We start from the raw sequence: 20,370 nt of genomic DNA on the forward strand, positions 1-20,370 counted from the left end.
AACATGAATGTAAACTCTGCAATCTTTCAACCACATTACCGGAACAATTTACTTTACTTCTTTTGACTTCTGTTCTCTCATTTATAAGCTGAAGATAATTTTCCAGTGGATTATTTTAATAATTAAAACAAATAACAATGAAAAGACACCTTTCAAATTGTAAATGTAGAACTTAGAGTTGATCACGTCTGTGTTCTTTACTATTAGCGGCCCACATCCCCAACATGTTTTTGTTGTGAGTTTGGTTTGACTTTGGGTGCCTGTACTTAAAAAAATACATTGTGCCAACACTAAGAATTGGAATGTTTTCAATAAAAATTTCCATTCCAGTTTTCTTTTTTTTTTTTTTTAAAGCATAACGTTTGGAAACATTTTAGGTAGAAAGGCAAGAAGTATATTATCTGCTTCACTGTAGTCCTCATCATCCATTTTACATTTTAACTGGCAAACATCAGTCACATTTGCTTTCCGGAGCTTGAAAAGTACCATGAAAACTCAGGACTTCCCTTGGCTAGGGGAGGGAGTTTCCCTAACCCCACCCTGCTACCTCTTGCCCTCTGTGGGCTGCACCCACTGTCTGACCAGTCCCAGTGAGATGAGGCGGGTAGCTCAGTTGGAAAAGCAGAAATCACCCCCCATTCTGCGTTGATCTCCTGGGAGCTGCGGACCAGAGCGGTTCCTATTCCGCCTTCTTGCCAGCCACCCAGCTTTGTCTCTCTTGGTCTCTTACCTGAGCTTTCAAAACGTGGTTTAATTCACTCATTTCACACCAGCGGGCCCCTGTAGATTTATGGCATTGCCATCTCTCTTTTCTGTAGTAATTTCCCCATAGTAGGTACCAAATACCTGTGTGCTCAATATGAATCTGGTGTGATTTGAAGGGCCTCAGGGAGACTCTGTGCCTGCCATAAAATCCTGCACAAACAGGGAATTCTGCTAACCAATAGTTTCATTTGTTTAATTAAATGTTTGGATCTTCATTAAATTTTGAATATCATTAGAAAAAAATGTGCTTAGTTTTCAGTATTTTGTAGAGTGACTCTAAGAAGTATCGATGTGAAGTTTTGCATTCATTGTGGCATTTGATACACAAAATTGTTCTGTGTAATACCTAGAACATCATTATCGCTTCATTTTACTTTTTAAATTGGCTGACTTCTGTCACATTTGGATCCAGGAGATCAAACAATATCATTAAAACATAGTCTGTTTTCAAGACTCGGTTCAGCTTTCCTCTGTGTGGATACCATTCTCAGACAGGGCCTGAGACCTTCCTGCAGGGCCACAGCAAGCAAAGGGTTTACAATTTGTTTAGATTTTGACCTCACATGGGAAGATCATATCATTTTCCTAATACCTTGTGGAATTATCATGAGGATTAAAAAATCGAATGCGTGGAAAATAGGTCAGATCCTGGCATATAATAAGTATGTATTTGTTATTATTTTCACTCCTGTAAAAATTCTGGGCTTCACTTGTACTGGTCTGTCTGGGACCCTATGTTTCTATCCCTGTATCAATCCAGCATCCCAAGAATTTGTGGAAGAGGAGCAAAGGAGGATTGGAAGTCAGAGTTACATTATTTAAAGGTAGGAAAAAAGAAAATTATTCAGGGGAAAATATGCATAGCCTCCAATATGGAGAGGAAAATAATTTTATCATTTGTGTAATCCTAAATCAGGTCCCAAATGTAAAAGAAATTTATTCCTTATGTGAAATATTGACATAAATAGTAATGTGTAGTGATATCTATTTATAATACTAGTTTTTCAGCAACATTGCACTTCCTTTTCTGCTGTTTCACTTTAAGAAGACTATCATTACATTTGTAGGAAATGAGATTTCGGGGGATTCCATTATCTTTTGGCAGCCAAAGTGTGATACGTATTTCTTCACCGTCTTAAACCTAGAGAAAATTAATGGCTGGATGCTGACCTTTTGTGTTTCTGTGGAGATAAACAACGTCCTTTACACACAAGAAGTAGTACTTTAGGAGTATACGTAGTGGTAACAAGAATCAGAACACACACTTTATAGGTCTGCCTAGGTGCCCGGTTATGTTATGATTCAATAATGATTTATGAAACAGAAGCAAAATCTTCCCTAATAGTGGAACCATATCCTTCATAAATATAAAATATGTCTTATTCTTCTCCAGATACTAGAAAATGTTATATTATATCCATAAAAAGTAATTGGTGGCAGTATGGACAGATTGATTCTGAATCCAACATTAGGATGGCCAGGAAAAAAACATAAAAGAAACTTGTATGCATTTGGATGTTGGTTTAAACTGTTAAGTAGCTTTCTGTGTGTCATGATGGGAAATGATTGGCTTTTAATCGATATTCAATAATATCTACAGAATTGTACTTAAATTTGTTTTAACATTTTAACTCTTACCTTGATATGTCACTTTTTTGTTGTGTAAGGCTGCTACCAAATTTAAGCTTAACTATTTCCATTATATTAAAATAAAAATATGTACTAAGTATACACAGTAAAAATGTGTTTGATGAACTAAGAACATAGCCGATATAATTGGCTGGTTGACGTTAAGATGTAAGTTGTAAAAACAAATATCTCCCTTAAAATATCTAAATGATATCTTATAATAGACACTCATTCCTATTTCAAGACGCCTTAGGAAAACAAATGGCTTATTATTTTACCCTTTTGCTGAGGCTTCACTTGCTTATTAGGGAAATGCATTCAGTCGCAGATTTTCTTTGATTAAGAGTTATTGTAAATACCATTTCCTTTTTACTTTGCTCTGAACTATTTTTAAGTATGTAGCTTATGATTCTTAACATACTTTAATCATCTCCAAAGCAAGTCAAAACTATATTTTAAATTGTTGAAATGAAATTTTCACCATCGGCTTCCACCAAGTCCAGCATATGGACACTCAGTATAAACATTTTAAATAATAATTTGTAAAGTCCTTACTGGTTGGTTTTAGGTTGGTTTTAGGTTGAATAATAGATTTCATTCCTACAGTTCTCTATAGATTATAAAACACTTTTATATTTGTATTTCCTCTAGCACTTGTGCCACTTCTGTGAAATTAGGTGTGTATTTGAGGAGATACCTCCTGTTCGGCATTAGATTGCTGCCAGCCAAACCCTCATCCAGTAGATTCATGTTTCTATCTACCCCACTGTAAAAGCACAGTCAATAAGGTGAGACTCAACGGCTGATTAATACAACTATAGGATACTCCATTATTTCAGTTATATAGCTTAATTTTTAGTGTTTAATAGTAAAAATGCGCAAATCGTCCCTATTTAGATTTGTGTAAAGGCAGTAAAACTTATATCAAATTTATTCATGACAGAACATAGTTTTTCAAAACTCACTCAAATATCTGTTAAACATAAATTCATGTGACTATAATCTTCATATAATTCTATCAACGTCTTAGTGCTGTTTATGAGTAAATTATCATCTTCACATACTTTTTGTGAATATTTTCAACAATTTTGATGATTTGGTTCCACTAGAATACTTACCCCTAAGGAAATATGTGCCCGTTTTGTCTATAACACAGAGAAGAAAGAGCTTGCTCATATTTGGAAACATAAACATTACCAGATTTCTCTTTTTCTTTTCATTAATTAGATAAACCATATATTTATAGATGAACAGCAATAATACATGAGTCATATCTGAGCTTCAATATTAAAATTATCAAATAGAAAAATTTTTTAAAAAAACTTGCAAACTAAACTCATCTGCCATTAATAAACCCCATCTGCCATTTTATGGCACATACACAAACTGCTATAGGAAGATGCCAAGACAATTTAAAATTTCCTTCTACAAGGGTCTGAGCCAGAGCTAATTTCATTCAAAGGATAAATGAGCAAAGTATTCCTGTGCCAACTGACAAAATATAATGATTCATGATTAATGGATCCTTGTTCTTTTCTTCTAAGACCTCTCCTTTAGGCTTGGCAATACTGTGATCAGTGCAGGAGGAGAACCTGAAACTCTTAATGTGAGGGCAGCAAATCTGATCTATATTTTATGGTTAAGATTGGCTCATTATTAGCCAAGAGAATGATTGATGATAGAAAATTCTGTCTTTGAACCTTATAGGGCATATGCTAAAAATATTTTAAAACATTTGTCCTAGGTGAGACAATATTAAGTTTTCCTAGGAAACACAAGCTTCTGTTGTTAAAATGTTTTTGCTCTGATGATCAAATCTAATTACTTAAAATGCCGTTAAGTTTTGTTGACTCAATTACTTATGACTTGCTTTCTAATTATAAAACTGGAATGATTTTTTATTAGAATTAGCAGTCTCTTTAGTCTTTTTAGCTGTGGAGTATCACAGTAGTTTATATATTGTTAAATGACTACATAAACAAACAAACAAATGCTCCTGCTGGAAAACAAGAAAGCGTTCTATTTTTATTCCTAATAATGAAGATAAGAAAAATATAATTGAGAAAAAATTAATCACCATCAATTTCTTCACCATCCTTGTCAATGATATTGGTAGCCACAGTGTAGAGCCTATTTTCTGGTACTGTATTAGAACAGCTAGATAATTCTCACTGTTAATCTATTTGGGTTTCTCTTTTGACTCTGGGCATCCATTTACTGAAATAATAAACTACTGTCAGCTTTTAGCTAACATAATTTATAATTATCTTGCTGCTAAGTGGTAGGGAGATTTTGTAAACCTGAGATCAATAAAAATGTGAAAATGTGTTGATCTCATTTGAAAGGATGATTAGTTGGTTGAATAAGAGTCATTAATAAGCAGTGTATGGAAACTGACTAAAGGTCAATTAAATGGCTACATTTTAAAATATCTTATGAAACACAATCACAATGCACAAACTTTATTGGTCAATAAAACTCTTGCCTTGATAAATTTTCATGTTTATAAAATTTTACATGGATGTATATTTGCCTATTACACACTTATATGTTATCACCTTTAAAAGTCAAATAAAACCAATACATATTTTATATTAAGATGAAACACATGAAAATAATTCCAAATGTTTTCACTACAAAAATGACAATTTTATTTATTTACATTTTAAAAGAACCATTAAGAGTTTTACTCGTCTCTTCAGTTTCTGTTAAAGTAGAAGATCTAGGTTATCTAATATATGTAAAGTGCTTGTAATAGTAACTGGCACAAACTACACATTCCATATGTTAGTCCTTATGTCATTATCATCCTCATAAAAGGGTTAACAGGAACATGTGGCAGGATTTTCAGTATAAACACCAATGGAATTGATGAAAAACCTCATACGATATTCAGTGGCAGTAAAGAAATGGTTATCCACACCTGATAGATTTAGATAGAAATGCTGGGATAAAGGCTCAATTCTCAGTAATATAGTGTAGAAATATTTACTTTTGACATTATTTTTTGAATAAATTTAGATCAAAAATATAATTTATCAATGACATTTATTATATGTTCCTTTTTCTCAAGACACAGATATTTCTCATGTTTTTATTTATGATAAGTAACATGCCAACTTAGTTTGGAATATCTTGGAGGTTAAAGGCAATCTCACTAGAAAAATAATAGAAAATGTTCACATTAAAATTCCTATTGGGTGACTCTTTTTAAAGATTTTTGTATTGGGTTGCTAACATTAATAATTATCACTACACTGATGTTATGACGTATATCAGAAAAGCCTTCGTTACAATTTGCAAGGTAAGATAGACAGTACTGAAAAGTTAACCTTTAAGCCAATTCAGATATAATTGATTCTTTTGTGACTGGGTAGTTAGTGTGTTCTAATTTGAGGCAGGAAGTGGATAGACTCTCAATACGTTTTACGGCATGGTAGCACAACTCAAAAAAACTAAAGGACAATAAATCATATTGAACCCTAATGTTTCCTAAAAGATTTTGTTTTTGCTTTTGTTTATTCTTCAAATCTAAAACGGGAAGTTATTATTTTGCAATCAAGCAGTGTGTTTAGCGTGCTGCATGGAGCAATTTATATGAGTATAGAGAAATCTTTGTGCCTGTGTAGGTGTCTGAACAAAACAGTAAAAAGCATTTCCTTTCCCTTCTCCTTTCTATTCCCTCACTGACTGCCTCCACTCCCAATCCCTAACTCACATGGAAAGGGTTAAATCTTGAATTAGTCATTTGACTTTCTTCTACTTTACCCAACACATTAAATATATAAAATGTTATAAAAACAACTTTGATTATTGGATTAAACAAATTTTAATTATTTTATTTTATATTCTTCACATTTTCAACTACTTACCTAAGTTTTAATGACCGTGATGGAAGTGAATGTGTAAATATAAGAGAAAAAGGAAAGAAGAGCTGACCGTGTGAGCATTACATTTTAAATATGAAGGTTCTCAAGACCTATAATTCTATTTAGTTCATGATGCAAATGAGTTAAACCAGTCCTTCAGTACTGAGTGTATTTGTTGAATGAGGATCTATTAACATGCCTTATATAGCACAGTGATTAACAAAATTTCAGGGAGTTAATTGTGTTTTTTCCAACTATAAGTAGAATAAACATTGACAGTGTTGTCTAGTAAACAAACTTTTTTCCTTTCTGGGTGGGCTGTGGTATTTTGTTTTTCCACATTTTTGTGTATTTTTTCCATAGTAAATGTAAATTGAATATGTTGACATAATGTTATTGATTCAATTGACTATCACCTCATCTTTTTCATTGTTTTTAATATTTTTTTAATATTTTTACTTGTAAAAATATTTCCCTAATTTCTTCATAAGAGTAGCTAAAGGCAAATGACCAACCTGCTACCGTTCATATCCATGATACTTCTTTTGAAGATGCCATGTTCTTTGGCTGGAGAGAGAGTTGGATAGCTAATTTGTGTAGAGACACATTAAACTGTGAGAAATGAGAAAATCATCTAATACATAGTTCTGCAATTTCATGCTAACAAACATGGCAAAGTCTTCCTCTTAAATGAAAACCATTTCTCCCCTCAAGAAAATGCTTCTAAAATATCTTCTTAAATACAGCCTCTGCAGGGGCACTTCTTTCCCACAGACATCAAAAATATACAAAACTTTCCTTTACAAGAGATTCTGGATTGGGTTTAATGCATTCTGAAAAAGAAAGTTAGAGATTAAGAAGAATAGAATTGCTGCAAAGAGGATGGGGGCATCTACCCATTTAGCAAAACCCACAAGGCCCTGACACCCATCTTCTTGCTTTTTTTTTTTTCAAACTATATTCTTTTTTCTCTGTGATTTCCATCAGAAATCCCTCCTCTCCTGTGAGAATGTCTTCTTTGTTCACATGCGTGGTTGATCACATAACTGAGATTTAGGCTGAAGCCAAGTGACAGTGCAACCAAATACGGATTTTCCATCTTCCATTTTCCACCCCCTGTTGCCAGGTCTTTGATATTTGCAATCTTGGTCAGAGAAATTACTTGTTTTGCAACCTTTAGTTTTAGTTATTCTTCACTCTATCAGACAAAAAGTAAAATATTAAGCTTGATAAGGAGATAAGTAATTGTAGATATAACATAAAACCACAATATTTGAAGAAAAATTAAATTTGTACTAAGACTCATGGAGATTTTGTTACATCTTAATTCTTCAGCAGCTGCTAAGTACTCTTTTATTCTAAATATATCATATGACAGGATACTTATGCTAACTCTGAAATATATAAGCTAAGCCTCTTTGAAGAACTAACAGTACTCAAAGAGCAAGCTGATTATCATAATTTAATAACCAATATGTTAATCATTATTAACCCGCATAGGGTTTTTGTTTGTTTATTTCAACAAGACACATCCACCAAAAACACTTAGGTGAATCTAGAGTGTGTAAAAAAATGTACTCTGTGCAGTCCTGGAGTGAGGAATTGACATTTTTAGTTTTAAAACTAGGCTTGGACTGAAAGACCAGACATTCAACAGGCAGGTCAGCCATGAATGGTACAAATAGTGCTGAACATTTGTTTTTCTTCACTGGTTTATTCATTCATCCAAAGATATATGGAGAGTGCCCACTGAATGCAGACTTGGTAAGATGCCTCATTCTTCATCCATTATAAGGACTGCCTTAGACATTCTGTCATATGATGCTAATAACAATCTCTAGTAGTCAGGGTAGATGGTCCTAATCACCATGTACTTTTTCAGTGCAGTTTAGGAGAGAAGCATGACTATGTGGAGCTCAGAAAGATGACACTGAGGTTGAGGCTATAAACTAGATCTTGCTCGAGGTATACCCAGTGTCATTTTTATTTACTTGATAACCTTAATCATTATAAATTTGGATGCTCTGATTATTCGTGTCAAAGGACCCCCAAAATTATTTTGTTTAAAATAATAGAAAGCCCTGAGGATTTGTTAAATAGCAGACACATCAATAAATGATCAAAACATATACAAGTATCCTGCCTTTCTAAATCTTGGTTGATATTAAAAGTCATTTTCATACAATCGCAATTCATGTTCCTTTCTACCCCCAAAATATAAGCTCCAGGATATCAGGGCCATCTGTGTACTGTTCAGTGAGGTATCCCAATTTCCCAGAACAACGTCTGGCACATAGAAAGCACTCAACAAATATTTGTTAAATAAAAGTTGAATACAACTCATTTGTGAGCTTTGGTGTATATGGCGGGTAACATGAACTGTTAGCAGTTTTATTCTCTTAAGGGAGCACAAATAACATGGACCACTAATTCTTTTCTCTACACAAATTAAGGTTGGCAGTAAAAAATACCATCATAACAATAATATCTCATAATGCCAAAACAAAATCAAACTGGTTCATTGTTGACTATCTCCTTTCACAACAGAACAGAGAGAAGAGGCACAATTCATACACTAAGACAATTCCAAAACGTTATTTTAAGCGATGCTGTTAAAGTCCTCCCAGTCAACTGTTCTACTATTTACGCAAATAACTTGAAACTGGCTGTAGTTCCTGTCTTTATGCAATCCATAACACATGCTTTGGGAAAGCTGATTGAGATAGAAAAATAATTACAGGCCAAGGCAGAAGAAAAGAATCAAAGAAATTTTTAAAAATCAACAGTGTTGGCCGGGCGCGGTGGCTCAAGCCTGTAATCCCAGCACTTTGGGAGGCCGAGATGGGCGGATCACGAGGTCAGCAGATCGAGACCATCCTGGCTAACCCGGTGAAACCCCATCTCTACTAAAAAATACAAAAAACTAGCCGGGCGAGGTGGCGGCGCCTGTAGTCCCAGCTACTCGGGAGGCTGAGGCAGGAGAATGGCGGGAACCCGGGAGGCGGAGCTTGCGGTGAGCCGAGATCCGGCCACTGCACTCCAGCCTGGGCGACCGAGCGAGACTCCGTGTCAAACAAACAAACAAATAAACAAACAAAAAATCAACAGTGTTATTGGCTTTTAAATAAGTTTTACACTAAACCCTAGAAAAGCAGGTTGTGGAGATCAGTCAGTTTAATTTACCTTGGCATTATGTGTGTGTGTGTGTGTGTGTGTGTGTGTGTGTGTGTGTGTGTGTGCGCGCGCGCGCGCACATGCACACAAGCGCAAGCCATTGTCTGTAGACATTTCTTATACATTTGACCTATCTATTTTGGAATATTCTCTGTGCTTTAAGATGTCAGAGTGGGGTATTTTTACTTACTTTGCTTGCTACAGAAAGTACATTCTGTTTGGTAAACAAAAAGTGAAAACTCAAAACAAATGTAAGTAGGAGACAGCTTAGCTTAAAAATCTAAAAATATACTACAAGTCTATCACTTACTTTAACTTCGTTTGCCACTCCCTTTTTGTTGCTAGTATTTTCTTTTTCATAATATTTATCATGATAATATAGGGTATGCTCTTCCTGACCACCTGGGCCTAACTCCCAGGTCCACCTAAAATGCAAAGGCTTAGACATGTCAATGCATTGTGCTTAAAAACTTAGCTAACTCTTCAAACAAAAGGCATATCAATTTGTAATCAGGTTTCAATATTGCTCCTTGTTGGAAATATTAAAGAGAAACATTTTATTCCTATGTTGCATGTATTTAAATGAATCCATTTCATCTATAAATAGCTCTTGATAACATGCTTCATATGAATTAATTACCTTCTAGTGTCTTTTTCCATATGGTGTTGACGTAATATCTTTTGTAATCTGTTAATTAAATTTTAAAAGCAGACACAAAAGTATAAAAACATGAAATTTTTTTTCCCGTGGAACTTAAATTTTCAAGTAATTCTTTGTGAATGTACAAGTAAGTAATATATTTAATCAATTTCCACAGCATTAATATGTATGATGTTCTGTTTTTCATGTTATGTTTTTTGTGTATTTGTGTTTGTTAATGTTCTTCTTTGCTTTTGGTACTGTATGGCTATAATAGTCCCTATTTCATGCAGGCATTCCTCATTTTTGGTGGCCATATCTTTGAATGTGTTTATATGGGACAGTGATTTTAAGAATATACCTTGGCATTTTATTGTCATGACTTTATGGAAAATGGACATTTAATATATTTTTAAAGAACATTTGAAGTTCAAAAGTCTAATAGAGAAACTGTGCCTGAAAAAAGTTATTCAAGAAAGATAGCAGTTATATAAACCTTCTGCTATAAATTCATACTTTTGGTATTCAATAATTGATCTATGCCTTTAAATATGAGAAGAAATCAGAAAAAAGTTTTCTAGAGGCTGAAAGGATGTGATATCTGTGAAAGAGATTTAAGTACATACATTGTACTTGCCCTTTTAATATTTGAAGAAGTACTTCAGAAAATTTTAGGGCTGATTTTTATTAAAGTGGAAAAAATATACAGTACTTAGCAATGTATACTCACACTTCAAATCTTAAGTCTAATATTAGAATTTGGATTTCTTTTCTTCCTTCCCTCTTTCTTTCCTTTCTTCCTCTCTCCTTCCACCTCTTTGTACCTCCTTCCCTCCATCTATCCACAGACATTTACTGAACTTGATAGTCTTCTAAAAGCTAACTAAAAGAGGAAAGTAAGCTTACTGCTGTAAAAGGGCTTAACCATGTTTAGCCCCTTTCTGTTATTTATAGGCAAAAATGTATATCTGATATGGTTCTTTTTATGAAAAAATAAGTGTGATATTTGAAAAGATTTGGCTAAATACCTGTCGTCTAGAATAAGTCCTGAAGGAACAGTATTTTCTTTTTAGGAAACTCATTTTCAGTGTTCCAGATGGCCTATTATGGCAATCCCTAACAACCTCTATTCCTTCTTTACTTTCAAAATCAGGAAACTGGATAGATCCTTGACCACTCTCGGGTCCAGATCCATAAGCAAGTTGAAACAAGGTTCTTTATAATTCTCAGTCCTTAGATCTACTGAGCATGGCTGACTTACTATATGAATGAAATATGGTTGGATCCCCCTTCCTGTTCAGTTCTCAGGCTCCACAATGCTCAGCAGGCAGTAGTCAATTTAGTAAGGTCTTATCCATCACAACTGAAAAGATACCAGGCATTGACTTGATGAATGGAAGATAAATCATGAGAGGGTTATCCATTCAGGCAAAGCTGAATGACACTGACAGAACCCTGCGTGAAAGCTCATTTTGTGTTTGCCTGTACAATATCTCATTTGTCGTGCACTTCTCTTGCCAATGATATCGGTGGCCTCCCCTCTATGAAGCCTTCTCTCTTTATTCCCTTCAACAAGTCACCCAGTTGGTAAAATGAAAGAAACACCAAGGAGACAAGATGCTATTATGATCTGAAAATTCAAGTTCAGAAATGTATTTTGTCTTTGTTCTTTGATACAACAAAAACTAAATGCACAATTTTTGTTGTTATGTGGGAACAGAGGAGACAGACCCAGTAGGTGGGACTTAAAATGTTAATTGGGCCACAAGGCATTACTCCATAGTCAGCCTTCAAATTCTCACTAAAGTACATTTGATCACCACGCTATTATATTTTAAATATAGGTAATAAATTGTCTTATTTTTCAGAACTTTCAGAAATCTGAGACTAATTTTAGAAAGTTAAACATCCTAAGCATTTTTAAGTGGTATTATAATTTTCATGTAAAAATGTTAAAATGAAATGAGCAGTTATTTTGTGTTTTTCCCTTACATTTTATAGCAAACTGTTAAATACAGAAAATTAGTGGACTATTTCATAAAGTGTGGAGGCTCATTAAAAATCAAGTTAGCTTTATATAGAATCACATAACTTGATAATGAAATATTTTTACACCATGATATAGAAATTGGTAGAGACAAATATACCTCAGGTATTGAAGTTAAACACGCTGTAGGTCTGTTATTTTGCATTTCTGATAATATTCAAAAGTTTTGAAATGACTTAAAATATCCTATTGTTAGTGACTCATATACTTGCTGATGCTGTATATAGAGAGAAAAACTGAGTCATACTGTATAAGATTTTAGCCATTTTTCTCTAAGATAATGGTAAACTGACACCAGTAATATACCCTAAAATTTCAAAGAATAGGAGAAACTATATAATTCATTGTACTATTTTTATTTTAATCATTGTGTACAGTACATAAAACACTACAAAATACATAAGAAATATACTATTCTTGCAAATGTAGATAGTACCAAGTTTTGAGATTATCTATAAAATTTGTGTTGTATTCATTAGAAAGTATTTAAAAGAAAAAAGTAAAATACACAAATTGACAAAACTGACACTGCATTTTTTAGACCTCACTTGTATCTTTAAAACAATTTACTCAGCTGCTGTAGAGTGCATTTACTATCTTTATAGTTATATTAAGAGAAATTTAATATACATTCCAGTTTGCAAAGCGTAACAAAAACAATAAGAGACATTTAAATGATCACTCATCTCTGAATTTGGGAATGAAGAAAAAGAGTTTTTAAAAAATCCTGCAGCCTCATTCTAAAATATATCAACGGTTACATTATCAATGCATACAAGATTATTAAAAGCCATTGTAAAATATCAGAGTTATGAGAATTTCGAGGATCTTTATTCACATGCTACATTCTGAATAAAGGAACTGAAGAATGGCAGCCTTTCAGTAGAATTGAATAATAAGAAATCAATAATTATATAAAAGTTTCACTTAAAAATTTTTTCTATTATGACACATCTACAGTATATTTTCTATAAAACATTTGAGATGAATATAAATCAATCTATCTTATCTCATAGCTTGCTACTTCTTATAGTGTTATAAATTTTAGATTTTATAAATTTCATTATATATTATATTGATCTCATATATTATTATAAGAAATATAACCTATGAGCTATCAAAATAGAAGTATTACTTTTTATGGAAAAAAAGAAAACTCACTTTTAAAGAGATATCCCAAATGCTATCTTATAGTACAATCTTTATCTGCATTTATATTGCTAGTGCAGACATAATTAAAATTGATGAATAGTTTCCATTTCTTGATCTTTATAATATTAACCTAGAAATAAATTCCTGAATGTGATAAATTATATCCATAGTTAAAAATGACCAGTATATGTAAAGATTTACTATTAATTTTTGTCACTAAAGGCACATAACTATATTTAGCTTCTTTTAAAAAAGGTAAAATAATCTTGATAATCTAACTGTTGACATTATGAATATCTCTTTTGTTATTGGTCTTATTAATTTAAAATTAGCTAGTATCCATCTATCTCTGTGTATTAAATTCATTCCATGTTAATGAATAGTATGTATGGGAAGAAAAGTTGTTACATACTTTTGAGGATTAAAAGACAGAACTGAAACATGCAAGTATTACAGTAAAGTACAGGCTGGTTAATGTAAGAGGCAATGAAGTTTCAGAGGTACTGCTTGCCAGTGAGATCCAAGAAGACGTCGTAATAGAAGTCACATTTGAACGTTGATAGGTAGTGATGCAGAGAAGAAGTGGAAACTTCACGAACAAAATAATCAGATCTGGAACATATTCATGGTACTGACATAAACATGGAATAGCAGACTTCTTCTAAGGATGCTATGTGTAGAAGAATAGAGTGAGAATAAATTTGGAAAAGAAATTTAGTTTAGATTTTGGAAAGCTTTCAATACTTGTTTTGAATAATTGTTCAAGGAGTGAAAAAAGTTAATTGTCTTTTCAGAAGGCAACAGGGAGATTGGAATGTTTTTGAGTATGAATATGACATGATTGGATTTGAATGTTAGGATACTTCATGTGATAAGTCTATACAGAGTGGAACGGAAAGTTGAAAAGTGGAAGAAGGGAAAGGAGAATCAGAGGCTGCAGCAGTGGTCAGACCAAAGATAATAAAATGCAACTAAAGTAATGTATACAACATGAAGACATGCAAGAAAGCGTAGCTACAGGGATTAATATCTGATAGTAGACAGAGAAAGGAAAAATGAAAGGGAGCATCACTTTCAAAACTGGACAAAGTAGTAACACATTGTACAGAATTAAGCAATTAAGAATTTCACTGGAGCATCACAATGAATGAAGGTCTCAACACACTCCCACTTTCAGTGACTGGTCTCATCTGGTGATCATTTCTCAGCTTCAAATTGTATGTACAAAATTTTATATACCGTGTAGATATAATCTTAGGCACATACTTTTGCAGAACAAAGTATTTGATATCAATTACTATATTCTCTTTCATAAACTGCTGCTTCCCTTAATTTTCTCTCTTATATACTTAATAATAGATGGCTCACAGAATTTCATGAGCCATCCAATTTGTTTGCATGTTTTCTTTTCAAACTCTTCACAGTCTATCATTAGGTTTGTATTTTTTTCTCCATAGAAATGTATTAACAGAACTTGGAACAATTAGTTTGCCATAAAGTCTATTTTTAACTACAACTTATCCTTGTAATGAGACAAAATAGCTTAAAACAGATTTTAGAAAAAGTCAGAGATGAATTAATGTTCTTACCACATACACAAAGTAATAGGTAACTATGTGAGGTGATGGATATGGTAATTAGATTGATTGTGGTAATCATTTCTCGATGTTGACGTATGCGAAAACATCATATTGTACACCTAAAATAGACACAATTTTTATTTGTCAATTATGCCTCCATAAAACAGAAAAAGAACCACTGGCAAAACAGGATTTTAAGAAAGTGTACTAGTGAATATAGACTTATGACAGTGTCGTGAATTAAAATGCTCATATTGGTGAGGCACAAGTTTCTTCTCTCTCTCTTCCCTATATTTCTGCCATCCCCCATCTCCTACCACCCCCCAAGCCACATCTGCCTCTCTTGACCCATCTCTCTACCCGCTTCTTTCATATCCTCTAAGCTTCTGACTTCTCTCCTCCTTCCCTTGGTTTTTTCTTTCCTTTCCTTTACATTTGCTTTTGTTTTCCCATAAAGAATCACTGAAAACATATACTTACTCTTATTACAGAATCAATACATTCTGTGGTTCACATTAGGATAGCAATTATATGAATTAATTACAGCATTCATTCTCACCAAAATGTCTTAAGTAATTTTTTTGTTTTAATTGTACATATTTTGTTCCAAAGTGAAGATAATATAAAACACACAATAACGTGCACACATGCACATACACATCCTTCTATCTGAAAAAAAAAAATTACATTGCTTAAAGAAAACAGCTGAAGAAGGGTTGTAATCTGTACTCATTTATTTAGCTTCTTTACTATTCCCATTGGTGCTTTTCTTTTCCCGGATTATGGGATTAGAAAGAAGAGAGAATTTCCTTACTAGAGTGTATTATAAAATTATCTTCATCATTTTATAAAGTTTGAAAATTAAATTGAACATTTCTAACATGGATTAACCAACTTTTGCCAAATTTTATTCACTGATTATAAATAGCTTTTTCCTGAAAGATGCTATTTTACTTTGAAAGATTTTAAATCCATGTTGGGTTCAGCTTGTGGTCAGGGGGTAATAATTTTTCAAGCACAAGTTTATTATGTATTTATTATGTTTAGGAAATAAATGAATTATTTGATTAAATTTATCCACTATCATGATGGAGATAAACCAAATGCAGAGATACTTAAAAATAAATTTTGTAAAAACAATTATAGCTTAGCCAGCATCTTAATTTACACACACACAAAAAGAGTCTTTAAGATTTTGCAACAGCACAGGAATGGAAAAATAGATCATTCTCCATGGGAATTAATGAAACATAAGCACAGCATAAATTTAGTTATAAAATATGTTGTAAAGTTCTTTTAAATTGTCTTCAGTTAATATTATCATTTTAAAGCACAAAATTTTAGATTCTAAGGAAAATTTAAAATGTGCTCTCTTGGTTTAATATAAAGTTTTAACTTTATTTTGACTCTCTTGAGTGCCGAGTGAATGGATCAACTGTGACACACGGCACTAATCCTTCGAATATGAACAAACAATATTTTGCTACATGAAGAGCATTGTAAGGTTTCCAGGCCTCATAACCGTAAACCACCACAGAGTTCTAGAACTAAACACATATATTTCAAAATGAATAATTAGACAAATGTGTAACTTCTTGGCTTTATTATATTGTTCAACATGTGTTTTAAGTTTTTTGAAAAACATCATAAAAATATATATTAAGTGTCTATATGAACTCTTAAAATAAAATTTGACACTATCTCATACTTGCTACATGCCCAAGGTAATTAGGCTGGAGAAAAACAAATTATTGGAAATATTCAAAAAGTACATTCAAACAATGAACTAAGGAGGTATTAAGAAATTGAAGCCACATTTAAAAATTTAAAGTCAAGTCACAATTATACCCATTTAGGTTCATAGTAACACATGATTTTGTTTCACTGACTTAAATGAACTTAAAATTTCAGTAGTTTGCTGTATAATAGAAATGTCATTTATATCATAGAGTTAATTAACATTGAAAAACTGTGAAAATATTAATGTTTAAAACATTATGGGTATGCCAGATGATACTAATGGAATTCAATTCAAAATGCTGAATTAAGCATTTATCTTTCATGTAATTATTGTTGCACACAAGTAATACTCATCTTTTAATGAATGCCTGTGTCTTATATAGGGAAGAATAGAATCTTTTCTTTTACCTAGTAAATATAGTAACAAATAAAATACCTTACTGAGACTTCTTTAATTTTCCTAATTATTTTTTACTCAGGAAACGTGAGTTTACTCTCAAATAAAGCACAGTATTTTATTACTATGATAATTAATAGATGCTATAATTTTATGTGATTACTTTCCCAAGGTAATTAAAGCAATTTTAAAGTTGATGAAGAGGTTAACATTACTACGTCAAACCACACCAAATTTAATTTGAAATTAATATCATGAATAAGTCATGAAAGTGTTCTGGGGACATACTTTGAACAAGAGTCTCTTGCCTTCTTTCAAATTATGTGTATTTGTTTACAGTTTTAAAAATCTTCTAGAGAAAAATGTTTTGCCAAGTTATCTGCTGGGCATCAAGTATGAAAGGTTTCCCCAGTGGTACTTGGCATGAAGTAGGTTAAATACCCAAAATATTTTGTTTGGAACCAAGAGTACATGTTTAGGAAATCAAGGATGTTCATGATTACAATTGCTTGGGATTAGGGCACCAGCCTGAATTAAATCCAAGAAGGATTTTAAATATTGCAGCACCATTTTTCTGTTTTACTGAATAATTGGTAACACTAGATTACAAGATTTGCAAGCCCCTAAGTTGCTGTATTTTCATAGGGAAAAGGTTCCTTTCATTCAAGCTTAATAAGCTTGGCCTATATCAGCTTTTCTCACATCAGCCCAAGTGTCACATTTGGGCTGGGGGAAGCTTGTTAGCAGTAATTACCAGCAGTAGGTTCTATTATTTGCCAAAGTAATTTTCACCACTAAGTACCACCGAAACTGCCTCAAGCCTTTAATTTTTTTCCCTTCCTCTTGCCTTCCTTTGCTTTCTTTTAGGTTAGTGCATTTTCCCATGATACTGCTCTCTGTGGTGTGGGACAAGGCAAAGGCAAGGCGCTGGGTATCAATGTGCTCCTGAGACATGGGGTCAGGCCTAGCGAAAGCCTTTCACAAACAGAGCCTGAACTCTATTAGAGATGCAAATCCACTCTCTGAGTAAGGATTGTTTCAGGCACATAATGGGGCCAAGGAATTCCACGGCAGCTCTCCTTTCAGCATAGGCCCTTTGTCTGCCTCTTAGCAAATTTCAGCAGCCTGTTTAAACTCCAGCTATTGTCCCTTTGGCTTCATTGATTTCTCTGCCTGCCACAAACTCACAAAGGACTGATATGAACATCTTTGTTACTGCTTTTGTACTGTATATCAGAGTAATGTTTCATCAGCTTGAGGCCTAGGAGGAAGAATTAAACCTGTACTACACAGAGCATGATGAATTGCAGGATTTACATATCATTTTGAGACGTTGGGGATGGAGGTCTTTGCTGAATGCTGTTGTGTCTCAAAGGATGTTGTCCGAAGACGGAGTGACAGAAAAGGAAGTGATTTAGATAGTCCCTGACAGCTTAATACACAAAATACAGGCAAATTGTGAAAATTCACAGGCATCTTATCATTTTCTTATACATGATAGAGTTGATTGTGAATCTTAGTGTGGTTCACGTGATGGAATTTGATGTGATAATCTCATTATTGTTTCAAAATTTAGGAGGTAGAATGTAGAATATTAATAACTTAGATTCCATTATTTTTGATTTCCATTAAAACTTCTTATGTTGAAAACAAAATGTTCAATGTTAATATTAGTAGTCACTTCCAAAATAAATAATCATTTTACTCATAATATCAAGTGTTCCTTACCTAGTATTAAGATTCTTAATATTCTAGTATTAAGATGTATTTTTAAAAAATCTTGTTCAAGCAATCTATACACCATGAAATAATTTTTCTTCCAATATTAAAAGATTTTCGTAAATAAATATTCAGTAGTGTGCTAGAAATTGTTTAATCACTGGTTGCCCCAGGGGAAAACAAAGCTGATGTGTCATATTTGCTGATTTCTGTCGTATATATACTGCTACCATGGCCAATTTCAATCTGCCAATACGAGGTCGCTGAATGAGGAATTGGGGAAAAAAAAATGTACCCAACCGGCTTCTGCTAGTCTTTTTTTTTTTTTTTTTTTTTTTGAGACGGAGTCTCGCTCTGTCACCCAGGCTGGAGTGCGGTGGCCGGATCTCTGCTCACTGCAAGCTCCGCCTCCCGGGTTTACGCCATTCTCCTGCCTCAGCCTCCCGAGTAGCTGGGACTACAGGCGCTCGCCACCTCGCCCGGCTAGTTTTTTGTACTTTTTAGTAGAGACGGGGTTTCACCGTGTTAGCCAGGATGGTCTCGATCTCCTGACCTCGTGATCCGCCCGTCTCGGCCTCCCAAAGTGCTGGGATTACAGGCTTGAGCCACCGCGCCCGGCCGACTTCTGCTAGTCTTACTAGCCAGCTTCAGCACAAAACTGTGAATATCTAATTGCATTTTATATTACTTTCTTATAAAACAGCAGCTTTTTCATTGATCTTGCAAACTTGGGTGAACAATGCCATAGAAATGCATAGAATAGTGGATAATAGTGCTTAAAATGCTACAATTATACTGGGTTATCATCTAAGGAATGTCACTTTTATGGTTGACATAATTTATGTGTAAACCGTGCTTTTTTTTCCCCTTAATTTTTTTCAACTACTGTCTCTGGACACTATATGGTATATGATTGGCATCGAAATGAATGGGTAGAAATGAATCTGAATAGACTCACTCTATATGCTTCAAGTTTCCAAGAGGTAGATAGTTGAGACAGAAGAACATTTTTCATTTCTTGGTTAAAAAAGAAGAATCATTTATTTGATGAATTCTAATAAATATACTTAAAAATGATATAACTTCTGTTTATATACACATTAAGATGGCAAGACCCCACATGGATATCTATTTGTGAAAAATATGATAGTAAGAAAAATGATTCTTGAAAGTCTGTTTTTTTAATTTCAAAAATCACTAAATCATCTATAAATCTCTGAATACACAGTGCAGTTTCATACTTTCATACCATTGCATCTGCTGTTCCTCGCATTTTGAGTGCCCTTCTATCACACTTATAAATTCTTCAGTGAGCTGTCACCTTTCTTGTATAAAAGTCTATTTTGATATACATCTTACATGATTTGAACACGTTTTCTGTTCTATTAGGCAGTGCGCCCCTCAAAGAGAAGCCCGATGTGTTATTCAGATTTCTATTAGCAAAGCATAGCCAAGTGCCTTAACACATAGTGCTGAACTAAAATTAATTGAATCGTAAAGTATTGGCCTCTTTTTCCTATTTCTATGCCCTCATGCTTTTTGTATTGATTTCTGTTTCTTTTTAAATCTTTGAAATTTCAGTATTTTAGATATTTCCACCAATTAGCTGTCAAAGTGATGCTGTCTAAATAAATTATAGTAAAGTTAGCCAACCTATT

General features: G+C 33.4%; 1 long non-coding RNA gene across 2 annotated transcripts in view; it reads right to left on the reverse strand.

Moving 5' to 3' along the window:
• Nucleotides 1–7,029: 7,029 nt before the first annotated feature.
• The window catches only part of LOC105477411 (uncharacterized), a 48,936-nt gene continuing 35,595 nt past the window's right edge, over nt 7,030–20,370 (reverse strand). Inside the window, exons 3-6 of one of the 2 annotated variants that reach the window (XR_011619455.1) lie at nt 14,866–14,975; nt 11,339–11,440; nt 9,748–9,862; nt 7,030–7,461 (exon numbers count right to left, since the gene is read on the reverse strand). This is a non-coding gene — a long non-coding RNA (uncharacterized lncRNA). The remainder of the gene's footprint in view (nt 7,462–9,747; nt 9,863–11,338; nt 11,441–14,865; nt 14,976–20,370) is intronic. The other variant, XR_011619456.1, reaches the window with a different exon arrangement.

The sequence above is a fragment of the Macaca nemestrina genome, chromosome 2 (genome assembly GCF_043159975.1).
Source record: "Macaca nemestrina isolate mMacNem1 chromosome 2, mMacNem.hap1, whole genome shotgun sequence".
NCBI classification, from domain to species: Eukaryota; Metazoa; Chordata; class Mammalia; order Primates; family Cercopithecidae; genus Macaca; species Macaca nemestrina.